The sequence below is a fragment of the Aegilops tauschii genome, chromosome 5, assembly GCF_002575655.3.
Source record: "Aegilops tauschii subsp. strangulata cultivar AL8/78 chromosome 5, Aet v6.0, whole genome shotgun sequence".
Lineage (NCBI taxonomy): Eukaryota > Viridiplantae > Streptophyta > Magnoliopsida > Poales > Poaceae > Aegilops > Aegilops tauschii.
The window spans coordinates 478,880,771-478,897,585 of NC_053039.3; the positions used below are offsets into that span (position 1 = coordinate 478,880,771).

A 16,815-nucleotide genomic window follows, 5' to 3' on the forward strand; every position below is an offset into this window, starting at 1 on the left:
GCGCCAAATTCGAAAATCGATAACCGATCCAATTCAGTGTTCGTAGGCGCACCTGATCCGGAACGTGTAGTCGGAAACGAGTCCGGAGTTCCGTTGACGCGAGTATTGCAGGATGTCAAGTCCGTGTGCGGCTCAAACGCCGTGGGCCTTGTGGCCTCGGAGGGCACGATCTGCTTTGGTTCTGAAGCCGTTGCAGCAACAGGATCCATCTCCTGGATGTGATCCGATGACAGGTTTAAGTCACATTCATCGGGGTGAGGGGGAGCGATCGCCGCGGGCTCAAATCCCTTGAAGATCAAGTCTCCACGGATATCCGCGACGTAGTTCAAGCTTCCGAACCTGACCTGATGTTCAGGGGCGTAGCTGTCGATCTGCTCGAGATGGCCAAGCGAGTTGGCCCGCAGTACGAAGTCGCCGAACACAAAGGTTTGTCCGGGGAGGAAGGTTTCTCCCTGAACGGCGCCATTACTGATGATCGAAGGGGCCATCGAGCCCTTTGCCGACGGCACAGTGGAACTCTCAATGGAAGCACCAATGTCGGTGTCAAAACCGGCGAATCTCGGGTAGGGGGCCCCGAACTGTGCGTCTAGGATCGATGGTAACAGACACGATGTTTACCCAGGTTCGGGCCCTCTCTATGGAGGTAATACCCTACTTCCTGCTTGATTGATCTTGATGAATATGAGTATTACAAGAGTTGATCTACCACGAGATCGTAATGGCTAAACCCTAGAAGTCTAGCCTATGTGTATATGGTAATGAATGTGTCCTATCCGGACTATGCTCTCCGGTTATATAGACACCAGAGAGATCTAGGGTTACATGGGGTCGGCTACATCAGAGGGAATCTACATAGTTGGTCGCCTAGCTTACCTTCCACGCCAAGGAAAGTCCAAATCCAGACATGGGTATAGTCTTCGGTCTTCATGTCTTCACAGCCCATCAGTCCGGCCCAATGAATAACAGGCCGGACGCCCGAGGACCCCTTAGTCCAGGACTCCCTCAGTCGTGCTTCCCCTTGCGGCCGTAGTTCCAAAGCCCCATGGCTGCGGCCGGCCGGCGAGGTCGACGACGGGGAGCGGCTAGGGTTTCGAGGGTGTCGGGTTTCGAGGGGGCAGAGAGGGGCCGGAGTGGGAAGTGTGGACAACGACCGGTCCACGGCTTCCCATTTAAGAAGGACGGCGACCCTTCGCTGGGCGGATGACAGGTGGGGCCACCCGCCCGTGCGCATTGATGTTATCCGGTGGGAGGTAGGTGGGCGCCTGCCACGCGGCCCCGACGCGGACGTTCGAAGCGTCCGTTCGTTGTCCGCCGCGACCCAAACCCGGCGCAAGTTTGCGCTCGAAATGGGTCGGCCCGGACACAAAACGGACCAGATGGGTCCGGGCCGTCGCGCGCTGGGCCGCCTCGTTTGTCCGTTTTACCCCAAACGGACGGGGCCGGACAAAATGGGGTCGCGCGCGTCCGTTTGGGGTTAAACGGACAAATAGCGCGGCCCAACGCGCGGCCTCAAATGGACAAATGTCCGGATTCCGTCCGCTTTCGACCCATCCCCGGCCCAAACTTGCGCTCGGTTTGGGGTGAAACGGACGCGCGCGGACGGCCTGAACGCACGCCCTTGTCCCCCCCCCCCCCCCGTGGCCCGCCTGTCGGGGACACTAGCAGTCCCTCCGCTCCCAACGCTTCCACCCTCTCTCTCCCACCCCGCCCCGCCGCCGGCGCCGCCGCTATTCTCCGGCCGCCTCCTCACCGCGCAACCCCCGGCCGTCCCTACCAAACCACGTCTCGACATGGCCGCCACCACGCCCGCGCTTTCGCCGTAGTTTTGGCCGTCAATCGGAGGAGGTTTGGCCGTCGCCGTCTTTGCCAGTGGCGGGGGGACACGACCGCCGGCGACGTACCACGGCGGCCTCGGCAGCTTCCGACGAGAGCTCCAGAGCGGCCAGTAGCCGGCCGACAACCACCCCTGCTGGGTCGACGTGATCATCGTGGCCTCTTCGCAACCACGACCGCAAGGTGTTTGACATTTTGCCCACAAAGGTATGGATAGTGGAGACGAGTTTTTCTTCCATCACTTCCTTTGTTCATCGGATGATTCGTCGTCAGATGATGAAGATCTTGTGGTAGCTGCACTGGTCGTTCACGACCACATTCAACGGCAGCTTCCTCGGTACAGGGGGTCAGTCCCTGGCCGTGCTCCCAACCTGAACCGCAACAGGGAGAGAGGCCACACCCTGCTCTATGCCGATTACTTTTCGAACACACCGCTTTTCAAGCCGGATAAATTTCATCGCTGTTTTCGTATGGCAAGGCATGTGTTCAATCGTATCCGAGAGGGAGTGGTTGCTCATGACCCATACTTCGAGTGCAAGACGGATGCCCTTGGCAAGCTTGGATTCTCCTCTTACCAGAAATGCACCGCGGCCATCCGCATGCTTGCATATGGTATTCCAGGCGATCTGGTGGATGAGTATGTGCGTATGAGTGAGACAACATGTCTAATGTCAATGTACAAATTTTTCCAGGCTGTGATCGAGGTGTTTGGCCCAAAGTACTTGAGGCAGCCAACTGCCGCTGATACAGAGAGATTGTTGGCGACCAACGCAGCTAGAGGCTTTCCAGGCATGCTTGGCAGCATAGATTGTATGCACTGGGAGTGGAAGAACTGTCCATTTGCTTGGCAGGGCCAGTACAAGGGGCATGTCAACGGGTGCACTGTCATATTAGAAGCGGTGGCATCACAAGATCTTTGGATATGGCATTCTTTCTTCGGCATGGCAGGTTCTCACAATGATATCAACGTGCTGCAGCGTTCTCCAGTCTTCGCGAGGCTTGCAGAAGGCCACTCCCCACCTGTCAACTTTGAGATCAACGGCCACCAGTACAACAAGGGATACTATCTAGCTGATGGTATATATCCTCAGTGGTCAACTTTTGTGAAGACAATCTTGAAACCCAAGGTGAGAAGAGAGAGAGATTTTCCCAAATGCAAGAGAGTGCTAGAAAGGATGTGGAACGTGCTTTTGGTGTGCTTCAATCCCGGTGGGGTATCGTTCGAAACCCTGCACTGTCATGCGATGAAAGGAAGCTTTGGGAGGTGATGACTGCTTGTGTGATCATGCACAACATGATCGTCGAGGACGAGCGTGATGAGAGTATCTTCGACCAAGGATTTGATTATCAAGGTGAAAATATTGAGCCCCTGCACCAAGACCCGGCCACATTTGAACAGTTTGTCCAATTCCACCGTGAGATGCGTGATTGGCACACTCATTTGAATCTTCAAAATGACTTGGTTGAGCACGTGTGGGATCACATTGGCAACCAATAGATGCATTAGTTCATTTTATGTTCAGTCAAGGCAATTTCAATTTGGTTGTAAAACTATTTTATTAAAGACAATTTCAATTGGGCTGTAAAACTATTTTAATTTTCGGACAAATATTTGGGTTGTAAACTAGTTTTGATTAAATATGGGCATTTTTTGCCCTGACGGACAGGATGGGGCAAACGGATGCGGCCGCGCGCTGGGCGCACGGCCACCGCATCCCAGGACACGCCCGGACACGACCCCATTTCCATACCCAAACAGACAGAATCCGGACAAAACGGACGTTCGTTTGGGGTCGCGCGGTGGAGTTGGCCTAAACTTTTGTATCTGCTCCCCAAGTCTGCTTCAGGCTCAGTTCGACTGGGATTCTACATTTCTACAGTATCAAGTAATTTGTTTTTTTACTAAATGAATTGCCCAAACTCTTTTTCCGAAATGAATTGCCATTATTTGTTTTTTACTTTATGCTTTACAATGCACAATTTCATGAATCTTAAATAAATTAACTTTTTTTATAAAACTAATTGATTTTGAATGAGATGAACTATAAGAATTAAATGAACATCTACATCGTGCATATATGACTCAAAGCTTACATGCTATAGTGTGATATTTATTCAAAATTTGGTTGCCAAATCTTATGCGTGCACTGCACGTGTACCTTACTAGTACTACTAGTGCATGCTTACAAGTTTGAACCATCGCATTCAGTCGATCGCTATTATAGTGTTTGCGTTTCAAGAGCAGTGTCATTTTTGTTAGCTGCACCTGCACATGTGTCTGTGTCATTACACTGTTAGGTTGATCTCCTCCGTGTGGGCCCAACGACCCACCGAGCCCTTAGATCCGCGCCCTGATCAGGGGCGCCCAACCCTCATATGGTTGGTGGGCCCCTGTGACCCGCGCTATATATAAACAGAGGTGGGGGCCGCGGCACGAGTCACGAGGTTAATCGCTGCCACAATCCCCACCGAAATCCTCTATTGATCTAGAGTTAGCGCGGTGCTCACGGGAAGCACACCACCGCCGCCACACTCTCTGCCATCACCGGCCACTACTTCACCATGGCGGCACCAGCTCGAGCTCTTCAGCCCAAGGAGAAGGTAGGTTTACCGGATCTAATCTAGCCTAGTGATCCAAGAGTCTATCATACACTGCTTGCACAAAATTCCTGTTTCCAAAGAGACGTCTACTAAAAGATAGCTCATGTGCATGTGCCAACATGATTGTACTGCTTGGATGAACCCTACCATTCCCTTGTCAGTAATGCTACACCGACGGACAGTTACAGGTTTTACAGGGTGAGTTACAGCTGGCGAATCGTGATTGGATTAAGGGGAGTGAGGGGCCCCATCCACTTGAAAATCAAAGGGGGCAATGTTTAGTTGGTTAGGAAGGAGCGTGTAGAAGCATGTAGGGACCCGTACGTCTAGCATTTTTGTTTCCTTGTAGTATCTGCATTACAGCTCGGCATGTGGTTGCGTACATGAATTGGGTGACTTGGACAATGCGATGTTGCTCAACGTAATATGCAAATATCAACGTGCCTTGTTTCGCCATTTATGTCTCTAAACACAGAGGGAAATCAGTGTAGAGTAGAACTGCCACTCTAGGAAAATGTTGGGACCCCGTGACCATGAGGCTCCTCTCCGTTTCGTCCTCGCCGATCGGGCATGCAGCCAGCCTTGTGCCAGCACCAGTCCTTTTCTAAGTTTGTTTCTTTGTGCATGTATGATTGTATCTATCTTAATGTAAATGGTGATCATGAATTCATGCTGATACGCATATCTCCCGCGTGTTGTCCGGGATGGACCCAGAGCACATGGCAACCCTAAACGTTTTCGATCGCAAGTTTAGTTACGTGAGGATGACAACTTTTAAGTTTCAGTTTATTTTTGACAGCAACTTACTGTGTGTCACCCCTCTCGTTTCCCCCGCGTTGCCTCCCCGAGCGAGGCGACCGGGGGGCTCCTCTCGCCGCCCCCAGTGCCCCCCTCCCCTAGCACTCCTCCCGCCGCCGCCGGCCTGCGCCACCGGGCCCTGCCCGTGTGGTGTCGGCGACGGCGGTGGCCTCGTCCTTCCCCGCGTGCAGTGCCCTCGCTCGGGTGGGGGTGACCCGCGGCAGTGCTCCTTGGTCTCCAGAGGTTCCGGCGGCGGCGGCTGCTCTGGCGGCATGGCTCATGGTGGCCATGGGGCGGCGACGCGGCCTCTTGGCGGCGGGCTGGCGTGGTGGATGGTGGCGACACCCTCCCGGCCCTGATCTGGCCCCCTTTTTGGGCCCCATCTGGGTCTGGGCGGGCCTGGCTCGATCTCATCTGCGGCGGCTCCGGCGGGGGCATAGGAGGTGCGGCTTGTGCGGGGGGTTGTGGAGATGGCGGTGCGCCTACTACAGCGCGGCGACGGGCGCTTCACTAGCCCCTTTTAGGCTCGTCCGGGCCTCAAGGGCCCGGTGTCGGTGTCAAAACCGGCGGATCTCAGGTAGGGGGTCCCGAACTGTGCGTCTAAGGCGGATGGTAACAGGAGGCGGGGGACACGATGTTTACCTAGGTCCGGGCCTTCTCGATGGAGGTAATACCCTACTTCCTGCTTGATTGATCTTGATGATGTGAGTATTACAAGAGTTGATCTACCACGAGATCGTAGAGGCTAAACCCTAGAAGCTAGCCTATGGTATGATTGTTGTTGTTCTACGGACTAAACCCTCCGGTTTATATAGACACCGGAGGGGGCTAGGGTTACACAGAGTCGGTTACAAGGGAGGAGATCTACATATCCGTATTGCCAAGCTTGCCTTCCACGCCAAGGAGAGTCCCATCCGAACACGGGACGAAGTCTTCAATCTTATATCTTCATAGTCCAACAGTCCGGCCAAAGGATATAGTCCGGCTGTCCGAGGACCCCCTAATCCAGGACTCCCTCAGTAGCCCCTGAACCAGGCTTCAATGACGATGAGTCCGGCGCGCAGATTGTCTTCGGCATTGCAAGGCGGGTTCCTCCTCCGAATACTCCATGGAAGATTTTGAACACAAGGATAGTGTCCGGCTCTGCAAAATAAATTCCACATACCACCGTAGAGAGAATAATATTTCCACAACTCTAATCTGCTGACACATTCTGCAGCATGACATCATGCTACGGCCCGGTCATTATTCGAACCGTTTTTCTCAACCAGCCACTGCACATATTGCGAGGCGGTTTTCTTGGCACGTCTTGTCGAAGCAGAGATCGTGTCCCCTTATCACGGGATTCTCATCAATACGGGTGTGGGTAATCCAACCGCGCCATCAATTAAGGCGCCTGGGGAATAAGCGGTTTTACCAGGCAAGTGGGGAGGCGCAGAATACCTGCTCCCTTTATAAGGGGACAAGGATTCACCCTTTTCACCCACGCCATCTTCCTCCTTGCTCATCCATTCTTGCGCACTCGAGCTCCAGCACCCAAGTTCGCGTTTTTCTCCTCAAACCACTCCAAGCATGTCCGGAGCGGGAGGCAAGTGGATGGTCTCCTCCGTTACAGAGGAGAACATCACAAAGCTGCGGGGAGCCGGATATCTGGCCGCGGATATCGCACACCGGCTGCCAGATGCGGGGCAGATCATCCCTACTCCAGAACCCCATGAGAGGGTGGTTTTTCTTACCCACTTCGTCCGCGGACTGGGATTTCCCCTCCACCCGTTTGTCCGCGGGCTCATGTTCTACTACGGGCTGGACTTTCACGATCTGGCCCCCAATTTCATCCTCAACATCTCGGCGTTTATCGTCGTGTGCGAGGCCTTCCTCCGCATCAAGCCCCACTTCGGCCTGTGGCTGAAGACCTTCAATGTTAAACCGAAGGTGGTGGTCGGCCAGCAAGCGGAGTGCGGAAGCGCCATGGTGGGCAAGATGCCCAACGGCACCTGGCTCGAAGGCTCCTATGTGGAGACCATAAAGGGGTGGCAATCGGGGTGGTCCTACATCACCGAGCCGCGCGACACCAACTGGGTGGCGGCCCCCGAATTTCGATCCGGAATCCCCATGCGGCTCACCTCCTGGAAAGAGAAGGGCCTGTCCTGGGGTTCCCCGGTAGAGCTGACCGGACTCCAGACATGCATCAAAAACATGATGAGCAAGAAAATCAAGCTCGTCAACGTGGTCCAAGTCATGCTCTTCCGCCGGATCCTCCCGTGTCAAAGACGGGCATTCAATTTATGGGAGTTCGACCCGGCCGAGCACCAGACGCTACGAGAGCTCTTCGACACGACGCACAAGGACGTCTGGAAGGTGCTGTTCAAGTGCGCTGAGGTACCTCCTCCCCTCACCGAGGACCGCGGACTCAGCGCAAAGCGCCCTGCCAATCCGGTAAGTCTTTTACATCTCATAAGATGTTCTTTTCCCCAGTGCAACGACGCGCGGGATCTAAGCCTCCACGCCATTTAACAGGACTGGGTAGTGACAGCGGAGCAGATCGATTGTCCGGCTCCCCTGCCCGAAGATCCAGCAGATGCTCTCCTAACGGAGATGCTGGTTCCGGCACCTTATGAGGTGCCGGAGAAGAAGGCCAAGAAGAAGGCCACGGGGACCAGGAAGGGTATCCGGCGCAAGGTTATATCAGACTCATCGTCCGAAAACACCGAGGCGCACTCCTCCCACGAAAACGAGGAGGAAGAAGAGGAAAGTTCTCCCCCCCCCCCAGCCGGGGGAGACAAGAAACGGAAGGCCGCCCCATCTGGGGAGGCTGAAGGGTCCAAGAAGGGAAGGACCCTCCTTCCGGACAGCTCCACAACCGCCGCCTATAGCGACGACGAGTGGCTGCCTAGGGATAAGCCCCTGGCGAAGTCGTAAGTATTCAGATACCATAATAATTTTGGTATGTTTCGTTTTGTTGTTTCTCATCATGCCGAACATGATCATGCAGTCCATCCCGAGCCCGCATCGACGTATCCTCTTCGAAGGAGTCTTTGGGCCAATCAGAGATGAACAGTGATTTGCCCTCGCCCGCCTCCTCCCCCCGCCCTACGGACGACGTCGAGGTGTTGTCTCAAAGGGCACCGAACCAAGGGGAGGTAGTCCTAGAGGCGCCTCAAGGCGACATTCCGGACGCTGGGCGCAAGGGGAGCAAAACTCCCAAGGGCTCCAATGGCGGGGGCAGCAAGTTTGGCCCCCAGCCGAATACTGTATCGGAACCTCCAGTGGTTCTGGACTCTGTCAGGCGACCCCTCACTAAGGGGGGTGAGCCATCTGTGCCGATGACCTCTGTCCAACCAGAGGCATCGGACAACTTGCTGGAAGCGCTTCGCGGCGCTTCCATTGACGAAGAGCACCGCACTATCATGAGTACGGTGGTCAAGAAGGTTCAGTCTGCCAAGAGCGGACTGACTGAAGCCTGTGCGAGCCTCCTAACAGGCTTTGAGGTAAGTAATCAAATTATAAGAAAATGTTACATCATAGACAATAGCCCCCGATGCTCCGTTTGGCGTTTCGCGAAGAAAGGCCGAATAGAGGATCAAATAATAATCGCAGGAGTCTAATAAGAATATGTCTATGTGCATACGCAGGCTTCACTGCTGGCCGCTGCCGCACGTACTGCGGAGGTCTCCGTACTGAAGCGGGACCTTGAGCGGTCCAAGGAAGAGCTCGACCTTACCAAGTGGCAGCTCGAAGAGAACAAAGGTAAGTGATACCCCGCCTGTATATTGATAAAGGAAAATGTGGATTTTGAATAACAAGAACGTCATGAATTTTGCTTTAGGGGCCACGACCGAAGTGGCGGCCCTGAAGAAGGCGCTATCCGAGGCCGAAGACAAAGCGGCCAAGGAGCGCATCGAGCGAGAGAAGCAAGAGGCCCGAGTCGGCGAGGTGCAGCAAGAGCTCCAGGCTCTCGTCAAGAAACACGAGTCCTTGGTGTTGGAAATATGCCCTAGAGGCAATAATAAATGGTTATTATTATATTTCTTTATTCATGATAATTGTCTATTGTTCATGCTATAATTGTGTTATCCGGAAATCGTAATACATGTGTGAATACATAGACCACAACGTGTCCCTAGTAAGCCTCTAGTTGACTAGCTCGTTGATCAACAGATAGTCATGGTTTCCTGACTATGGACATTGGATGTCATTGATAACGGGATCACATCATTAGGAGAATGATGTGATGGACAAGACCCAATCCTAAGCATAGCTCAAAGATCGTGTAGTTCGTTTGCTAGAGCTTTTCCAATGTCAAGTATCTTTTCCTTAGACCATGAGATCGTGTAACTCCCGGATGCCGTAGGAGTGCTTTGGGCGTGCCAAACATCACAACATAACTGGGTGACTATAAAGGTACACTACAGGTATCTCTGAAAGTGTCTGTTGGGTTGACACGGATCGAGACTGGGATTTTTCACTCCGTGTGACGGAGAGGTATCTCTGGGCCCACTCGGTAATGCATCATCATAATGAGCTCAATGTGACTAAGGAGTTAGCCACGGGATCATGCATTACGGTACGAGTAAAGAGACTTGCCGGTAACGAGATTGAACAAGGTATTGGGATACCGACGATTGAATCTCGGGCAAGTAACATACCGATTGACAAAGGGAATTGTATACGGGATTGATTGAATCCTCGACATCGTGGTTCATCCGATGAGATCATCGTGGAACATGTGGGAGCCAACATGGGTATCCAGATCCCGCTGTTGGTTATTGACCGGAGAGGCGTCTCGGTCATGTCTGCATGTCTCCCGAACCCGTAGGGTCTACACATTAAGGTTCGGTGACGCTAGGGTTGTAGAGATATTAGTATGCGGAAACCCGAAAGTTGTTCGGAGTCCCGGATGAGATCCCGGACGTCATGAGGAGTTCCGGAATGGTCCGGAGGTGAAGAATTATATATAGGAAGTCCAGTTTTGGCCACCGGGAAAGTTTCGGGGGTTATCGGTATTGTACCGGGACCACCGGAAGGGTCCCGGGGGTCCACCGGGTGGGGCCACCTATCCCGGAGGGCCCCATGGGCTGAAGTGGGAAGGGAACCAGCCCTTAGTGGGCTGGGGCGCCCCCCGTTGGGCCTCCCCCTGCGCCTAGGGTTGGAAACCCTGGGGGTGGGGGGCGCCCCACTTGGCTTGTGGGGAAGCCACCCCCCTTTCCCCTTGGCCGCCGCCCCCCCTTGTAGATGGGATCCAGGGCCGGCGCCCCCCCTCCCAGGGGGCCTATATATAGTGGGGGGAGGGAGGGCAGAAGCACCACAGCCCCTGGCGCCTCCCTCTCCCCCTGCAACACCTCTCCCTCCCGCTTGTGCTTGGCGAAGCCCTGCCGGGATCCCGCTACTTCCACCACCACGCCGTCGTGCTGCTGGATCTCCATCAACCTCTCCTTCCCCCTTGCTGGATCAAGAAGGAGGCGACGTCGCTGCTCCGTACGTGTGTTGAACGCGGCGGTGCCGTCCGTTCGGCACTCGGTCATCGGTGATTTGGATCACGGCGAGTACGACTCCATCAACCCCGTTCACTTGAACGCTTCCGCTCGCGATCTACAAGGGTATGTAGATGCACTCCTTTCCCCTCGTTGCTAGTATAATCCATAGATGGATCTTGGTGATGCGTAGGAAATTTTAAAATTCTGCTACGATCCCCAACAGTGGCATCATGAGCCAGGCCTATGCGTAGTTACTATGCACGAGTAGAACACAAAGCAGTTGTGGGCATAGATGTTGTCAATTTTTCTTGCCACTACTAGTATTATCTTGTTTCGGCGGTATTGTGGGATGAAGCGGCCCGGACCGACCTTACACGTACGCTTACGTGAGACAGGTTCCACCGACTGACATGCACAAGTTGCATAAGGTGGCTAGCGGGTGTCTGTCTCTCCCACTTTAGTCAGAACGGATTCGATGAAAAGGGTCCTTATGAAGGGTAAATAGAAATTGGCATATCACGTTGTGGTTTTACGTAGGTAAGAAACGTTCTTGCTAGAAACCTATAGAAGCCACATAAAAACATGCAACAACAATTAGAGGACGTCTAACTTGTTTTTGCAGCATGTGCCTTGTGATGTGATATGGGCAAGAAGATGTGATGAATGAGATATATGTGATGTATGAGATTGATCATATTCTTGTAATAGGAATCACGACTTGCATGTCGATGAGTATGACAACCGGCAGGAGCCATAGGAGTTGTCTTTATTTTTTGTATGACCTGCGTGTCATTGAATAACGCCATGTAAATTACTTTACTTTATTGCTAAACACGTTAGCCATGTAAGTAGAAGTAATCGTTGGCGTGACAACTTCATGAAGACACGATGATGGAGATCATGGTGTCATGCCAGTGACGAAGATGATCATGGCGCCCCGAAGATGGAGATCAAAGGAGCAAAATGATATTGGCCATATCATGTCACTATTTGATTACATGTGATGTTTATCATGTTTTGCATCTTATTTGCTTAGAACGACGGTAGTAAGTAAGATGATCCCTTATAATAATTTCAAGAAAGTGTTCCCCCTAACTGTGCACCGTTGCGAAGGTTCGTTGTTTCGAAGCACCACGTGATGATCGGGTGTGATAGATTATAACGTTCGCATACAATGGGTGTTGACGAGCCTAGCATGTACAGACATGGCCTCGGAACACACGCAATACACTTAGGTTGACTTGACGAGCCTAGCATGTACAGACATGGCCTCGGAACACGGAAGACCGAAAGGTCGAGCATGAGTCGTATAGAAGATATGATCAACATGGAGATGTTCACCGATCTTGACTAGTCCGTCTCACGTGATGATCGGACACGGCCTAGTTAACTTGGATCATGTTTCACTTAGATGACTAGAGGGATGTCTATCTGAGTGGGAGTTCATTGAATAATTTGATTAGATGAACTTAATTATCATGAACTTAGTCTAAAATCTTTACAATATGTCTTGTAGATCAAATGGCCCACGTTGTCCTAAACTTCAACGCGTTCCTAGAGAAAACCAAGCTGAAAGATGATGGCAGCAACTATACGGACTGGGTCCGGAACCTGAGGATCATCCTCATAGCTGCCAAGAAATATTATGTCCTAGAAGCACCGCTAGGTGAAGCACCCATCCCAGAGAACCAAGACGTTATGAACGCTTGGCAATCACATGCTGATTATTACTCCCTCGTTCAGTGCGGCATGCTTTACAGCTTAGAACCGGGGCTCCAAAAGCGTTTTGAGAAACACGGAGCATATGAGATGTTCGAAGAGCTGAAAATGGTTTTCCAAGCTCATGCCCGGGTCGAGAGATATGAAGTCTCCGACAAGTTCTTCAGTTGTAAAATGGAGGAAAATAGTTCTGTTAGTGAGCACATACTCAGAATGTCTGGGTTACACAACCGCTTGTCTCAGCTGGGAGTTAATCTCCCGGATGACGCGGTCATTGACAGAATCCTTCAGTCGCTTCCACCAAGCTACAAGAGCTTTGTGATGAACTTCAATATGCAGTGGATGGAAAAGACCATTCCTGAGGTATATTCAATGCTGAAATCAGCGGAGGTGGAGATCAGAAAGGAACATCAAGTGTTGATGGTGAATAAAACCACTAAGTTCAAGAAAGGCAAGGGTAAGAAGAACTTCAAGAAGGACGGCAAGGGAGTTGCCGCGCCCGGTAAGCCAGTTGCCGGGAAGAAGCCAAGGAATGGACCCAAGCCTGAGACTGAGTGCTTTTATTGCAAGGGAAGTGGTCACTGGAAGCGGAACTGCCCCAAATACTTAGCGGACAAGAAGGCCGGCAACACCAAAGGTATATGTGATATACATGTAATTGATGTGTACCTTACCAGTACTCGTAGTAGCTCCTGGGTATTTGATACCAGTGCGGTTACTCATATTTGTAACTCAAAACTGGAGCTGCCGAATAAACGGAGACTGGCGAAGGACGAGGTGACGATGCGCGTCGGGAATGGTTCCAAGGTCGATGTGATCGCCGTCGGCACGCTACCTCTACATTTACCTACGGGATTAGTTTTAAACCTCAATAATTGTTATTTGGTACCAGCTTTGAGCATGAACATTGTATCTGGATCTCGTTTGATGCGAGATGGCTACTCATTTAAATCCGAGAATAATGGTTGTTCTATTTATATGAGAGATATGTTTTATGGTCATGCCCCGCTGGTCAATGGTTTATTCTTAATGAATCTCGAACGTGATGTTACACATATTCATAGTATGAATACCAAAAGATGTAAAGTTGATAACGATAGTCCCACATACTTGTGGCACTGCCGCCTTGGTCACATTGGTGTCAAGCGTATGAAGAAGCTCCATGCAGATGGACTTTTGGAGTCTCTTGATTACGAATCATTTGACACGTGCGAACCATGCCTCATGGGTAAGATGACCAAGACTCCGTTCTCCGGAACAATGGAGCGAGCAACCAACTTATTGGAAATCATACATACCGATGTGTGCGGTCCAATGAGTGTTGAGGCTCGCGGAGGATATCGTTATGTTCTCACTCTCACTGATGACTTAAGTAGATATGGGTATGTCTACCTAATGAAACACAAGTCTGAAACCTTTGAAAAGTTCAAGGAATTTCAGAGTGAGGTTGAGAATCAACGTGACAGGAAAATAAAGTTCTTACGATCAGATCGTGGTGGAGAATATTTAAGTCACGAATTTGGTACGCACTTAAAGTAATCGTTTCACAACGCACGCCGCCTAGAACACCTCAGCGAAATGGTGTGTCCGAACGTCGTAATCGCACTCTATTGGATATGGTGCGATCTATGATGTCTCTTACCGATCTACCGATCTCATTTTGGGGCTATGCTTTAGAGACTGCCGCATTCACTTTAAATAGGGCTCCGTCGAAATCCGTTGAGATGACACCGTATGAATTATGGTTTGGGAAGAAACCTAAGCTGTCGTTTCTAAAAGTTTGGGGATGCGATGCTTATGTCAAGAAACTTCAACCTGAAAAGCTCGAACCCAAGTCGGAAAAATGCGTCTTCATAGGATACCCTAAGGAAACCATTGGGTATACCTTCTACCTCAGATCCGAAGGCAAGATCTTTGTTGCTAAGAACGGGTCCTTTCTGGAGAAAGAGTTTCTCTCGAAAGAATTGAGTGGGAGGAAAGTGGAACTTGATGAGGTGATAGTCACCCCTTCCGAACCGGAAAGTAGCGCAGCGCGGGAAGATGTTCCTGTGGTGCCTACACCGACTGGGGAGGAAGTTAATGATGATGATCATGAAGCTTCGGATCAAGTTACTGCTGAACTTCGTAGGTCCACAAGGACACGTTCCGCACCAGAGTGGTACGGCAACCCTGTCCTGGAAATCATGTTGTTAGACAACGGTGAACCTTCGAACTATGAAGAAGCGATGGCGGGCCCGGATTCCAACAAATGGCTTGAAGCCATGCAATCCGAGATAGGATCCATGTATGAAAACGAAGTATGGACTTTGACTGACTTGCCCGATGATCGGCGAGCCATAGAAAATAAATGGATCTTTAAGAAGAAGACAACGCGGATGGTAATGTGACCATCTATAAGGCTCGACTTGTCGCTAAGGGTTATTGACAAGTTCAAGGGGTTGACTACGATGAGACTTTCTCACCCGTAGCGAAGCTGAAGTCCGTCCGAATCATGTTAGCAATTGCCGCATTCTATGATTATGAGATATGGCAAATGGACGTCAAAACGGCATTCCTTAACGGCTTCCTTAAGGAAGAATTGTATATGATGCAGCCGGAAGGTTTTGTCGATCCTAAGAATGCTAACAAAGTATGCAAGCTCCAGCGCTCAATCTATGGGCTGGTGCAAGCATCTCGGAGTTGGAACATTCACTTTGATGAGATGATCAAAGCCTTTGGGTTTACACAGACTTATGGAGAAGCCTGTGTTTACAAGAAAGTGAGTGGGATCTCTGTAGCATTTCTCATATTATATGTGGATGACATACTATTGATGGGAAATGATATAGAATTCTTGGAAAGTATAAAGGCCTATTTGAATAAGTGTTTTTCAATGAAGGACCTTGGAGAAGCTGCTTATATATTAGGCATCAAGATTTATAGAAATAGATCAAGACGCCTCATTGGTCTTTCACAGAGTACATACATTGACAAGATATTGAAGAAGTTCAATATGGATCAATCCAAGAAGGGGTTCTTGCCTGTATTGCAAGGTGTGCAATTGAGCACGGCTCAATGCCCGACCATGGCAGAAGATAGAGAAAAGATGAGTGTCATCCCCTATGCCTCGGCCATAGGGTCTATAATGTATGCCATGCTGTGTACCAGACCTGATGTAAACCTTGTCGTAAGTTTGGTAGGAAGGTACCAAAGTAATCCCGGCATGGAACACTGGACAACGGTCAAGAATATCCTGAAGTACCTGAAAAGGACTAAGGATATGTTTCTCGTTTATGGAGGTGACGAAGAGCTCGTCGTAAAGGGTTACGTCGACGCTAGCTTCGACACAGATCTGGATGACTCGAAGTCACAAACCGAATACGTGTATATTTTGAATGGAGGGGCAGTAAGCTGGTGCAGTTGCAAGCAAAGCGTCGTGGCGGGATCTACATGTGAAGCGGAGTACATGGCAGCCTCAGAGGCAGCGCAAGAAGCAATCTGGATGAAGGAGTTCATTACCGACCTAGGGGTGATTCCCAATGCGTCGGGCCCGATGACTCTCTTCTGTGACAACACTGGAGCTATTGCCCTTGCCAAGGAGCCCAGGTTTCACAGGAAGACCAGGCATATCAAGCGTCGCTTCAACTCCATTCGTGAAAGTGTTCAAAATGGAGACATAGATATTTGTAAAGTACATACGGACCTGAATGTAGCAGATCCGTTGACTAAACCTCTCCCTAGAGCAAAACATGATCAACACCAGAACGCTATGGGTGTTCAATTCATCACAATGTAACTAGATTATTGACTCTAGTGCAAGTGGGAGACTGTTGGAAATATGCCCTAGAGGCAATAATAAATGGTTATTATTATATTTCTTTATTCATGATAATTGTCTACTGTTCATGCTATAATTGTGTTATCCGGAAATCGTAATACATGTGTGAATACATAGACCACAACGTGTCCCTAGTAAGCCTCTAGTTGACTAGCTCGTTGATCAACAGATAGTCATGGTTTCCTGACTATGGACATTGGATGTCATTGATAACGGGATCACATCTTAGGAGAATGATGTGATGGACACGACCCAATCCTAAGCATAGCTCAAAGATCGTGTAGTTCGTTTGCTAGAGCTTTTCCAATGTCAAGTATCTTTTCCTTAGACCATGAGATCGTGTAACTCCCGGATGCCGTAGGAGTGCTTTCGGTGTGCCAAACGTCACAACGTAACTGGGTGACTATAAAGGTACACTACAGGTATCTCTGAAAGTGTCTGTTGGGTTGACACGGATCGAGACTGGGATTTGTCACTCCGTGTGACGGAGAGGTATCTCATGGCCCACTCGGTAATGCATCATCATAATGAGCTCAATGTGACTAAGGAGTTAGCCACGGGATCATGCATTAC

General features: G+C 50.7%; 1 pseudogene; it reads left to right on the plus strand.

Annotated features, from left to right (window-relative positions):
• The first annotated feature begins 2,303 nt into the window (after positions 1 to 2,303).
• On the plus strand, positions 2,304 to 3,331 carry LOC141023044 (uncharacterized; annotated as a pseudogene).
• The last annotated feature ends 13,484 nt before the right edge of the window (positions 3,332 to 16,815 follow it).